The sequence below is a fragment of the Lontra canadensis genome, unplaced genomic scaffold (genome assembly GCF_010015895.1).
Source record: "Lontra canadensis isolate GAN:19392208 unplaced genomic scaffold, GSC_riverotter_1.0 scaffold13, whole genome shotgun sequence".
Taxonomy (NCBI): Eukaryota; Metazoa; Chordata; class Mammalia; order Carnivora; family Mustelidae; genus Lontra; species Lontra canadensis.
In genome coordinates this window covers 18409234-18422393 of record NW_022631007.1, presented here as the reverse complement: position 1 = coordinate 18422393, position 13160 = coordinate 18409234, and the positions used below count along the sequence as shown (strand labels likewise).

General features: G+C 46.5%; 1 protein-coding gene across 2 annotated transcripts in view; it reads left to right on the top strand.

Annotated features, from left to right (window-relative positions):
• The window catches only part of HDLBP (high density lipoprotein binding protein), a 72024-nt gene that overhangs the window by 21804 nt on the left and 37060 nt on the right, over positions 1–13160 (top strand). The window contains exon 1 of one of the 2 annotated variants that reach the window (XM_032857711.1): positions 10802–10910. The exons of the other annotated variant lie outside the window; for it this stretch is intronic. The gene's annotated coding sequence lies outside the window, so the exon portion shown is untranslated. Of the gene's footprint in view, positions 1–10801; positions 10911–13160 lie in introns of those variants that run through there. 2 annotated transcript variants of the gene reach the window in all.

Here is a 13160-nt window from a genome sequence, read left to right as displayed (position 1 = left end):
GCTTAAAAGTACCTCTTTGTTTCCCTCTCCAAACAGAAGTATCCACAGAAAAAGTAAGGAGCTTCATACAATACAGAGCTGTCCCCCTCCTGCAGCTGACCCTCAGGAGCACTTAAACTTATGTCTACCTATAATTTTTGAACCCATTAAAACACACCTTTTTTGGTAAGTGGTGTAAGAAATATATGCTGTTTTTACATGTGGTCATCTCCCAACTTAATATAGTTGCTACTTTTTCCAGTCTGTCAGTACAGTCCCTGCTCCGAATGCTGGTGTTTCCTGGTGCCTGGCTCCATGCTCCCTCTTCTATTCTTGGTGTCTTGGATAGCCTACAAGGAGCAGATCATAGATAGTCTATGCACATACGAACGTGTCTCTCTAACACAGCTAGCTGCATATTGATGTAACACAGCTGCCCCTCACTCATGAGTTGACATGGAGACTAGCTGTATGGTTGAGGGAGGGACGCTCATTCACTTCCGAGTCATGGGTCCAGGGCTGAGACCTTGTATCTGAGGGTCTGCTGACTGGATTCTACGTAATCTCTTCTTACATAAACTAGACTCCTACTGTGTTATCTAGGGCATTCAGCATCAGTTTCTTCAAAGTGGATCAAGAACTTAAGACACAGAGCAATTAGAATGTCAGATTCCTTGAGGTTTTTAAGAATTTTTCACCAAACTGACATAATTTTTTTTAGAGCAGCCTGCCCTTACTGAGAATCTCAATTTGATAAGTTTAATATTTGTAGAAACATTTGAGTCTTCTTTCCTTATTTTGCATTCTTAAATCATGTGGTTACATTAAAAAGCAGGACTGGCATAAACAGGTTTGGGAGCAAGTGTGGACCATCAGAGGTGGGAGCTGGAGTTCAGGCCTGCTGGAGGCAGTGCACGAGTGGAAGGTGGCATCCTTTCTCTGTTTGCGGGTGGGTGGAGACCTGCTCAGTCGGCAGGTCCGTTATGAGACTTAGTGTCCCAGCATTGTTTGCTTACCCAGCCCCCTGCTACAGACAACACAGACGTCCAGTCTTTCACTCCTGCCAAAAAGCCACAGTGTGTTTGTTTCTCAGCACCTATGTGAGCACATGTGGGAGAGGTTCCAAGAAGTAGGAATTACAGATTCCAAAAATATTTGTATTTTAAGTTACAATATATGATGAGATGGCTTTCCAAAGAGATCACGTAAGTTATTCTGACAGCCACACCAGTTTTCCTGTACCTTGTCTGACGCTCATCCAACTTCATTTTTGCCAAACAGAAGCATAATGTAGGATCTCCTCCCACTTGAAATATGCATTTTCTGTTGTACAACTCAAACATTCTCTAGTCTTTTGTGAAAGATGATTGTATCTTTCGCCCTTTTTTTGGTTTATTAATGGGTTTTGGAGTCCTCGGAAGGAATGCTGTGCACTAAACTTGGTCACTTCTTTCCTGGAAGCCTTTGAGACAGCTCCTCATGCCACACACTCCTGGGCATTTGTGGCAGAGGAGACCCTCATGACAGACACAGTACCCATTTTGTTCCTTCCCCTTATCTAAATTTATTTATTTTAAACAAGAAATTTGTAGACTTTTTAAAAATTTGAGACTTTTTAAAAAGACTGATATGAAGTTTATTAAGAAAAACCTTTTTGTCAGATTCCATTTCTGCTTTGGATTGGAAAGCCAACTCTGTAGCACCATTGTTCAAATAAGAGTTTTCTGTGGAATTTAAAAATTCCTACTGTCCACCTTAAAAGCATAAAAAGAAACAAGTGACATTAAGTTCAATAACGTATTTTGTTTATCCCAATCCAGAGCATTGTTTCTTCATGTGATCAGTACAGAGTCATCAGCAAGGTGTTTTTCATTGTGTTTTTTTCCCTATGAAGTCTTCAACATCTGGTGCATATTTCAGACCCAAAGCATGCACCAGTTGGGACTAGCCATGTCTCAAGTATCAGTCACCACATGTCACTAGTATTGGCTGGCCAGCATGGCTAAGAGGCAGTTTTCCTTTCATTTCTATGGAAATCCATTAACTTATTGTCCCATTTACTTTTTAAAGAGTTACAAGGTGTGGGGGTGCCTGGGTGGCTCAGTCAGTTGAACATCCTGCTCTTGGTTTTTGTTCTGGTCATGATATCAAGCCCTGTAACAGGCTCTGCACTCATCGGGGAGTCAGCTTGGAGTTCTCTCTCTCCCTCTGCTCCTCGGCTCGTGGGTGCTCTCTTGCATACTCTCTCTAAAATAAACAATAAATCTTTCTAAAAAAAAATAAAGAGTTACAATGTGTGTTTATCTGACACATGCTCTTGAATTAGGCTCTAAATAAATGCTATTCTGTCCTCATCTGTATAAAGATACAATGATTATTTCAGTATTCATGAAATTAGTGGAGTGCTACATTAAATGTTATTTGTTCTGAGGAATTAAATGTTAATATTCTCATACAGTGAGATGGCTGGCTACTGTAAGGCAGTTTTATCTTCCTTAATCTTTGTAACAATTTACAAAGGCCCCAAGGGTTTACAAATGGGAACTTGTAGAAGTTGAGAGCTTAAATGACTTGCCAAGGTGACCCAAATAGGATCCAAGCAAGACTCTGAACTTGTCTTGACCACAGGTGTGGTGTTCTCCACACAGTCTGTCCTCACTGTGGATGCCTATGATGACTTAGCTCACACTTAGGTGGAAGAAAAAGACATGGAAATCTAGTAGCAGTGTCCCTGAAGAACACTTTGGTCCCCTTCCTATCACTTCCTAAAGAGAAATCTGAGCGGTGTGGAGATGGCAGACCAAGGCCGTTCGCTTCCCGCCTGACTGGAATGGGACAGCTGTACTTTAGGGAACAAGGCTGCTGTCCTACAGCAATAAATAGCCTTTCTGAGCCAAGAAAGGAACCTAGTTTTGATGTGGTCTGTATTAGAAAGTCCTCCCAGTCAACCTGCCACTACAGGTTTATAGCCAGGGAGGAATAAGTTGAATGCTGAAATGAGTTTATGTTTTTGAGCTCTCAGGATGGGATGAAAGCATACTCTTCTTTGTCCCGACCCAACCACCACAATCAGTGTGGGACAGCAGACCGTGCAAACCATTCCCATCCCTCAGCACCCACCTCTTGCAGGATCGCAGGGCCTCTGAGCAAGGATCAGACCTGACGGCCCCCATGGCCTCGGAGGTGTTCTCTGGTCCATTGTTCTTCCTGACCCCCCTCAGCAAGGCTCCACTCCACGGAGTCCTGTCAGGTCATTAGCTAAAGCAAAGAGGGTAGGTAGCCCAAATAACACACCTTTATCCATGTTTAGCCATTGACTGGGTATTGTTGGCTGTCGCTACCAGGGTGCCGTGAGGACAGCATCCTTGTCTAGGTTTCCCTTTACTCACATGGGAAAGCTTTTTTTCCAAAAGTAGATATCTTAAAGTGAGATTGTTGGGGCGCCTGGCTGGCTCAGTCGGTGGAGTATGTGACTCTTGATCTCAGGATTGTAAGTTTGAGCTCTGTATTGGGTATAGAGTTTACTTAAAATCTTCCCGGGTTTTGACTGGGTGGCTTTCCCGGTAATGACTGGGTGGCTCAGTCATTAACTGTCTGACTTCGACTCAGGTCATAATCCCAGGGCCCTGGGATCGAGCCCCACATCAGGCTCCCTGCTCGGCAGGAAGCCTGCTTCTCCCTCTCACACTGCCCCTGCTTCTGCTCCCTTTCTCGCTGTGTCTCTTTGTCAAATAAATAAATAAAATCTTTACAAATAAAATAAAATAAAATCTTCCAAAAAAAAAAAAAAGTGGGATTGCTGTCTCATGGTGTTTGCATCTTCAGCCTTAGAAGGCCCTGTGAGTGGTATAAAGTAAGGACATGTACTTTTTCCTCATCTAGATAGCCAGTTCTCACGGAGGCATCAATTGTAATTTGTCCACAAGCTGATCTCTGATAGAAGTGACAGTTGTCTGTTAGGATGTCTGCGTCGTGCCTCCCATCTGCTCCACTGTTCTCTGTCCTGCATCAAACTGTCTGAATTACTATAGCTGTGAAAGCTTGGTATTGGGGAGGGCAAGTTCTCCCTACCTTATTTTCCTCAGCTGTAATTGGCTGTTCTTGGCCTTTGATCTTTTGTATAAGATTTGTTGAATAAATATAATTGCATATGTAAATATTCTAAAAATTTTTTACAGAAATATTGTTACACAATACAGTATTATAAAAATGGTAGATAGTGGGGCACCTGGGTGGCTCAGTAGGTTGAAGCCTCTGCCTTCGGCTCGGGTCGTGGTCCCAAGGTCCTGGGATCGAGCCCCACATCGGACTCTCTGCTCAGCGGGGAGCCTGCTTCCTCCTCTCTCTCTGCCTACTTGTGATCTCTGTCAAAGAAATAAATAAAATCTTTTAAAAAAAATGGTAGATAGTAATATTGCCTAAATAAAAATTGCATAAAATGTTGCAAAATTCCATATGTACACACACCTACACACCTCCTTTTGAGGTTTAAGTTGCATTTGCATGAATTTCTAGTCTGATTAGGGGAGAAGTATGGTCTTTATGATTAAGTTTTCCTAGATAGGTGAATGTGGCATTTCTCCATTTATTTTTAGGTCTTTTCTGTATTTTGACAAAGGTTTTTAGAGCCTTCTCTATAAATCCTAGTATTTTCTTATTAGATTGACTTCTGATGTTCTGATGTTGCTGGTGTTTTGGAACATGTTTGATTCTGTGTACTGATCCTGTTTCCAGGAAACTTTGAGCTCTAATAGTGTATCCATAGCTCCTCCTGGCTCTTGTACTTGGACAGTTATTTCCAGTTTCTCAGTTTCTTCTTGCCTTCCTGCCCTGGCTAGCATCTCAAGCCTAGGTTAGAATAGGGAGATTGCCCAGTTGCAACCCTGTTGGTCTTTGCGATCCTAAAGTGAATGCTTCTCATGAGAGCTTCTGGTAGACGCCTAACATTTAGCTAGGGAAATGTCCGTGTATTTTTCCTTTTTATGAGGAATGGGCAGATTATATCAGATTCTTCATTTGACTATTATGAGGTGATAAAAATCATTCTTGCCCTGGTGTAATATGTGGTAAATTACTTTGTCTTGTCTTTTCTTTTTTAAGTAGGCTCCAAAGTGGGGCTTGAACTCCCGACCCTGAGATCAAGACCTGAGCTGAGATCGAGAGTCGGACGCTCAACCAACTGAGCCACCCAGGTGCCCACCCCTACTTAATCTTTCCAATATTACACCACCTTGCATGATTGGAATAAAATGGACATTATAGTTATATATTGTTTTGACTTTCTAGAACAGTTTGCTAGATTATGAAGTAATACATTCTTTTCTCCTGTTATCCTTGTCTAGGAAATATTAAAGTCCTCCTAGCTTTGTAAGTGAATTGGGAAGGTCATTTTTTAGGGCTTCCTTATGAAAGCAGGTGGGCCTCTCTGCTGAGATCTTTATATTTGTTTCTTTGAAAATTTAGGAGGATTGGTTATATAAACTCCATTTCTAACTCTGAAGTTGCCTATTTCCTCTTGTTTTCAAGGTATGTGTGTGTGCGTGCACATGTGTATGTGAGTGTTCAAGTTTTGTGGGTTTTTTTTTTTTTTCAAGATTTTATTTATTTGAAAGAGCGTGTGTGCACAAGCAGGCAGGGAAGGGTAGAGGGAGAAGCAGACTCCACTGAGCAGGGAGTCCCCATCCATCCCAGAACACTGGGATCATGACCTGATCCAAAGGCAGACACTTGAGCCACTCAGGTGCCCTCAAGTTTTTGATAATGCTTGTCTTAGTAGAATTCTTGTATGATTTTTCAGAGTCTCTGCTGTGGCCGTAGTTTTGACCCCCTTGAATTCTTAGTATTGCCTGTTTGTACCTGTTATTTGTTTTCCCCCACTGGTCACTATCTTGCCCAGAGATCTAACTGATCTTTCTGAAGACTCCTTTGTAAGTTTTATTCTCTCTTGTATGTCTCTTATTTCATTAATTTCTTGTCTGTATTAATTTAAACTTTCTTTAGATTTATTTTGTTCTTCTAATTTCAGGAGAGGATGATTAAATTTTTACTTTTCCCTCTTCACTAATATTATGGCTTAAGGCTATAAACTTGTGTCCAAGCAACACTCTGGCTTGATTCCGCAAGTTTGGATAAGGAACTGCTTATTGTTTAGTTCTAAATATTCTCAGATTTCTTCTTTAACCCATGAGTTATTTAGAAGCAACTTTTTAAATTTCCAGGCTTCTTAAAATTTTAAGTTGACTCCTAATTGATTGTTTTGTATTTAGAGAATGTTATACTATGAATTGTTTTTGTTTTGTGCTAGCTGCTGGCCAGATTTTATAAAAATTCTATTAGGATTGAGAGGAATAGGTCATTTCTAATAATTGGGTGAAGGATTACATAAATCCAATGAAGTAGATTCATTAACTACATTGTTTTAATTTTCTGTACAGTTTTAATCTTCATAATCTGTGAGCTGAGTTTGCCTTTGTCTGTAATCCTAGATATGTCAACTTCTAGTGACCTTCCTATTCTTATTTTATATATTTTGTAGCTGTATTATTAGATATGTACATAATTGTACTTGGAACTGACTTGGGTTTTTTAATCTTGACCTTCTTAGTTCTTACTCTACAGCCTACTTTATATGAAATTAATATGGCTAGCTCAACTTTCATCAGTTAGGACTTGCTGGACTATTTTTCCATCCCTTGACTTTCAGCCTCTGTGTCCACCTGGTTTAGGTGGCTGAATTAGCTTTTAGCTGGGTTTTGTATTTACATTAGATTATTACCACATCTGGATTCATTTCTTCCATATTTTGTGCTTCATTTGCCTTGCTCGTCTTTTACTTCTCCTGCTTCCTATTCTGTTTTCTTTTTTCATTTCTTTCAGTTAATAATTACTAATACAAAGTAACATAACTGGTAAATAATCATGTATAATGTAGTGAATACGTCTGAATCTACTACACCATTAGTAGATCCACTAAGCTAGATCTCATCCAAGATCTGGAACATTGCCAGGAACTTCTGTTCGAATGGGAGTTTAGTTTTTTTTATTTGAAAGTTAAAAATTATGCTTTCACTAGATTATCTTTAAGTTTGTATCATTAATTCAACAACGTCTAAAATTAGTATTTCTAACCTTTTCTCAAATAATGATCTGAAATATTCCAACTTCAGTTTCTTCCTTTCATCTTATATTTGGTTGCTGCTTACTATTTTAATTACATTTTGTATTTTAATTTCTTCCCGATTTTATTGTTTAGTATGTGGTCAGCGCTTGTTTCACTTTATCTGGGTTACTGGTTTCTTTGTCATTATTCTTCCTGGCAGGACTCTCTGGCTCTCGCTTCCTCCTTGCTGGATCCTGTCCTTCAGTGGTTATTCCAGCAGCCATCCATCTGTAGTAATAGCTTGCTCGTAGTCTAAATGTCTTTAAATGACAGAAAGGGTTCTGAATCGACAGGTACTTGCTTCAGCATAGTTTACAGGTGTTGGTTTGTTGGCCTCTGGCAGGCGTGCTGTCTCCTGGTGTTCCTCCGTAGGTAAGCTGCCTCTTCTCTAGTCGCTTTTAGGTTCTACTCTTGTCTTTGGCATGTTTCAGGGTGGATTATTTTAAAGGATGTTGCCAGCTACCTGCTCTATTTCTTGCATAGGGGGAAGGAGGTTATCATTACATCCTAGAATTTTCCCTGCTATTTTTCCAATACTGCTTCTCTGTTCCTTGTGATGGCTTCTTTTGGAACTTCTATTAGACATATGTTGGACTTTCTCATTCTCTTATCTATAGTTTTTTTTTTTTTTTAAAGACTTTTTTAATTTGAGAGACAGCAAGCATATTCGAGGGGGTGTGGGGAACAGAGGGAGAGGAGAGAGAATCTCAAGCAAAAGCTGAGATCATGACCTGAGCCAAAACCAAAAGCCAGATGCATAACTGACTGAGCCACCCACAGGCTCCGCTCTTATCAGTAGCTCTTAACCCTTTGCATTTATTCTATCTCTCGACAGTTTTTAAAGGCCACCTTTCTGTCTTACATCTCTAATCACTTTAGGATATTTTTATAGTCTCAATCTGATAGTTCTGTTGTCTGAAGTTCTTGAGTCTAATCCAACTTCAGTCTTCGTCTCTGAATTTTGGACTTACAGCCTCTCTACATTGTGGATAGATTTGTGGATATGATTTGTAGCCTGGTATGAGGTTTATTTTCTGTGTGGGGTTGCTTTCTGTGTTGCTAATTCCTAGATTTGGGCTGATGGGGTCTTAGAAAAATGGGAGTTGTAAGGACTTAAGCCCTAAATCTTTATTGAGTGTTAGTCCAAGGTTGCTGATGCTCAAGAGGAGCTCCCACCACCTGGTAAAGCAGATTGGAAAGTCTCTATGCTGATGGGTTTGTCCCCCCCCCCCCCACCAAATGGCCTACCTTCTATTGAGAGTTCTTTTGAGGGCCCTGGCTCTGTGGGGCTGGGGATGCTGTTCTAAATTTTAACTTGAGCAAGCCCACATCTTCTCCCATGTATATCCCCCTTGAGAGCTGAAAACCCAAATGTCACAGACTGATGTTCCCTTTTTGAGGTACCCATAGGGGGGTTTCCTCACATATTATCTGGTGTGACTGTTGCTGGACCCAGCGCACTCAAAATCTGCCTCTACAAACTGTTAGTTTCAATGCACTGAAGTTTGCTGGGAAGAAAAGCTGGTCATAATGATCAGCAAAGAAGCATCCTGGGATGGTCTGTACCACAAATTCTACATCTGATTTTAGTGTCTTTTTACATCTCTTAAGGGCTTCTGTGCAGCAGCTACTGTGTGAGCTTCTGACTGTGGTGATTGCCAAGCTTCACTGGAAGTTTCTTGACAGTTGACCTGCCAACTGTTTGGGAATCCTTCCCCTCTTCCTCCCTCTCAACCCTCCCCCCCCCCCCCCCCCCCACATATACACACAGTACTGACTTTAAAAACAAAACAAAAAAATACACTTGTCTGAGTTGCTGGTTGGTTAGTCTCCATGGAAGGACTACCTGCAAACTCTAATAACCATAGTAAGGGATGCTGAAGAGCTTGGTGCTTCAAGAGGTTCTTCCGAGTGTAAGGATATGCCATCTGTCCAGGTCCCACCCTAGGGACTTGGGGCAGTGCTTTGACAATGATGTCCTTGGCTCTACAGGGTGGATTTTTGACTGCCTCACATAGTTTCTCTTCCACAGTGGTGTCATGAGGGGCTCCTGCTGGTTGGGCTGGGCTTCTCCCCTGACCTTCAGCTTGCACATGCAGTTTCCTACTTGACATCTGCACGTGGCCATCCAGTGGGCATCTCACATCACATCCCCAAGGCAGCTTTTTGCATCACACTCCTCCCTTTCCAGTCTGGTCTTCCTTTAGTCTCCCAATCTCAGTGCAGGCAGCCGAGAACCTCCGTGACATTCTTTTTCTTTCTTTTTTTTTTCCTTTTTTTTAAGATTTTATTTATTTGACAGAGCAAGAGAAGGAACACAAGCAGGGGGAGTGGAAGAGGGAGAAGCAAGCTTCCCACTGAGCAGGGCGCCTGATGCGGGACTCCTAGGACCCTGGGATCATGACCTAAGTGGAAGCCAGAGGCTTAATGACTGAGCCCCTAGGCTCCTGACTGACTGAGCCACCCAGGTGCCCCTCCCCGCCATTCTTAACTCCTATCAGGCTCTGCCTTCAGTTAGTGAGGAACTTCTTGGTGCTACCTTCCAAATGTGGCCACCTAGTTCATGTACCATTGCCAACCACAACTGAAAGCTGGTGTCATCTTCACACTGAACAACTGCAGTGGCCCAACCCCTCCCCCCAACACTTTGTGTTCCACTGAAAAAAGTACATCTGGTCGTGCTTTCTGCCCCTCCAAACTCCGGTCATCCTCCCCACCTCAGTAACACCTGTATGAGAGCTGCCAGCTCTGCTGACCTGGCTGTGGGCTTCCTGCTGAAGCCGGCCTCTTCTGGCCACAATCCCGTGCTCTTGCCCTGTGTGGGGCACTCACGTAATGCGTGCAGGAGTCTGCTCAGGACACTTCCATCAGAGGTACAAGCTGATGTCTACAGATTCCTGTGCCGGGCCCGCCCTTGATTTTAAAAAATCAAACAGTGCAGTTATTTATTATGCAAGGGACTCAGACCTGATCAGCCATCTCCCCGTCTAGGGTGGAAGCCCCTGGAGGGGAGGTGATTCTCTCTTCTGCTGGCTCTTGGGCTGGGCACGTAGTAGGCATACCTGTTCTTACCTCCATGCGGACAAGACAGCATGCACTGTGGACATAAGGAGGGTGGTCAGCGAGTAGGGCTACTTGTGGAGGTGATGAGCTACACCAGGAGCTGAACACCCCCCCCCCAAGCACCCGGAAGGAAGCTGCTCCGAACTTCTGGGGCACGGACTTGGGTTCGGTTGGAGCCGCCTCAGCGTCCATCCGTGCACAGGGAGGAGGCGGCAGTTAATTTCCTTTGTGTTGTCCTTCGCGGTCTCGTTTCTTTTTCGGGTGGGGAGGCAGGCGGTATTGCCGGTGACTGGGCCGGCCGGTGCGGGTCTCCGCGCTGCGCTCCGGAGGTGGTGGGGGTTGGGGGGGGTGCATTTCTCAAGTCTCCGACCCCACCGCCCACCCTGGAAGCCATGGAGCCCTTCCGGAGTTGGGTCCAGACCCCGACCGCTCGCCCCGGCCCGGCGGGGCGGGGGCCGCGCGTGGGGACCCCGCGGGGGGCGGCGGCGGCGGGGGCGGGGCGTGGGCGCGGCGGCGGCGGCGGCGGGGGCGGGGCGAGGCGGGGCGGCCGCCGCCTGACGTGTCTCCGCGGGATTGGAGCCGCCGCCCTATATAGCCGCGGGGGCCCGGGCGCCGGTCTCGGAACGCGGCCCGGCTTCTCCGCGGCGGGCGGCGAGCGGACCGGCGCGCGGGCGGCGGGACGGCGGGACGGACGGGCCGACCCCGAGCAGTGAGCACGGGCCGCAGGGGGGCGGGCGCCAGCGCGGAGGGGGCGCGCGGGGAAGTTGGGGCGCGGGGCGGGCGGGGCGCGGGCTGCCGACGTGGAGCGCCGGGCGGGGGAGGGGCCACGGCCGCCTCCCCCACAACTCTTCCCCCTCTGCCGCCAACCGGGCGTCCCCCAGTCCCAAGCGCGCCCCCTCCCTTTCCGCCGGCCGGCCCGACGCGGGGGGCGGCTACGTGTCAGCACTGCGCATGGGCCGCGGCGCCGGCTTGGGAAGAGTGAGAAACTTTCCCGAGTCGCTGGCGCCGGCCCGCGCGCCCCCCCGCGCGCACACACCCGCACCTCCCGCGGAGGCAACCCCTCGGGGTCCAGCTTCCTCCGCCACCCCCCCCAGCCCCCTAGCCCGGTGCGGGGGAGGGGCGGTGGACCTGGGGCCCGGGCCGGTGACGTGGGCGTCCGGCCGCAGAGCTGCTCCCTCCACTCCCCCCCCCGCGCCCCTCCTCCGGCCCGGGATGGGAGGGGGTGTGCCTGGGGTGCAGTGCGGGTCCCGAAGGGCAGGGCCGGGGCAGGGACAGTGGCAGGGCCGGTGCAGGCCCAGCCGCACCTCCACCTGCTGCCCGTCTACGTGGTCGGTGGGCCTGCTGCCCTGAGGGGCTGCCGCACAACTTGGACGCACCCCAGGGTCCGCGCACGAAAAATACATTACGGAAAAATACCGAATTTGGATGAAAGGCGGGGAGGCCGAGCGCGTTACTGCCCCTTTAAGCCTGTCCCCGCCCGCGGGCTCGCGTGGCCTGTGGGAGGGCCTGCTGAGGTGGCATCTGCGAAAGTTCCTCCTGCGGGACGGGTGCCGACTTTGGAACTCGCTGGAGCCGCTCACCTGGCCCTCGTGGGGGCCTCGCTCGCTCGCCTTGGGGCTTTGGGAAATTTTAGCCCGCGGGGAATTTGGGTTTGTTCTCAAGCTTGGTTTGTGGGTCTTGAGAAGTACTTTTGGGGGGAAAATTCTTTTGCAGGTTTAGTGTGGGGATAAAAGTAAATTTAATTTTGGAAGAAGAGGAAGGGAGTTCTGGGTTTCCACCGGAGGTTCTTGATGTCGTCCATGTTCAGTCCTGTCTAGTTTTGTGAAGGGAGGAGATTGTCATTAGGTGGCTGAGCTAAAGTTCTTTCCCTGCTTTTACTTCTTTGCAAAGACTTTTCCTTTTGAAAATATAATTGGCAGAACGGCACCAGGGAATCAACAAGTATTTATAGTAGAGAAGGAAAATTCTTCTTTTAAAGACTTTTCCTGTTGTCTGTGTGTTAGGACCAGGCTTCAGATGTAGTCCGCAGATGTCGTTGGGACTTTGCGTTTCTCCCATATGATAGGAGTGCCTGACAGTTCTCCCGGATGGAAGAGTCGAGTCTGTGCTTCTGTCTGTCTGCCTTCCTTTGGGTCTAGTTCTGTTTGCTGCTTAGTTATATTTTGAGATGTGTTCCCCCCGCGCACCCCTCCCAACATTTACACTCTGAGAAATAAGACTTAAAGTCCACAGTGAGAGTAGTTTGAGATTTGCTTTGAGTGAGAGGATCTCAAATCTTCCTGCAGGGAGAGTACTTGAGAGCAACCAAAATGAGGAAGGGATTGGAGCAATCTTGGGAAGAACTGGAGGAGAAAGGGCTTCACGTGTCTGAAGCACTCTTGTAGAGAAGAGTGGACTTGTTCTCTGTGGCAAAAGTGGAGCAAGAAGTTGTAGATCTTGGCACTACATGAGGCAGACTATTCTGACAGCTGTGCAGAGGTGAAGCAGGACTCCCTTGGAAAGCTGCACAGGGCTTCTCTGGTGGTAGTCAAAGATTGCTGTCAAGTGGTGCCTGAGGTCCCTTTCCAGCTCGATTTGAGCAGTTTATTAGATTAAGTGAGGAACTGTGATAGCATGTTTGGCCTCTATTCTTTGATAATGGAGCCTGTGTAAGGTCCCCTGAGAACTTAAGATAGTAGTGATCACTGGTGAGGTCGTCCAAGGATTCGATGGAGTGGGAGTCATCTTGCTGGGTGTTGTCTGTGAAGGCAGAGCGAGGGCTGGTGGGGAGCAGGTTTGGGTGGGCATAAGGCTGTGGGGGACAGTTTCTTAGGTGCTGCTTTGTGGAAGTAAAGGCAGGCAGGCAGTTATGCTGAGAGCATGTTAGGAGGGCTGCCTTTGGCCTTTTATACAGTCTCAGCCCAGAGCCTCAGGTAGAGGGAGGTCTTCATTTACATATGTGTTATCAGGTGTGTGTTTA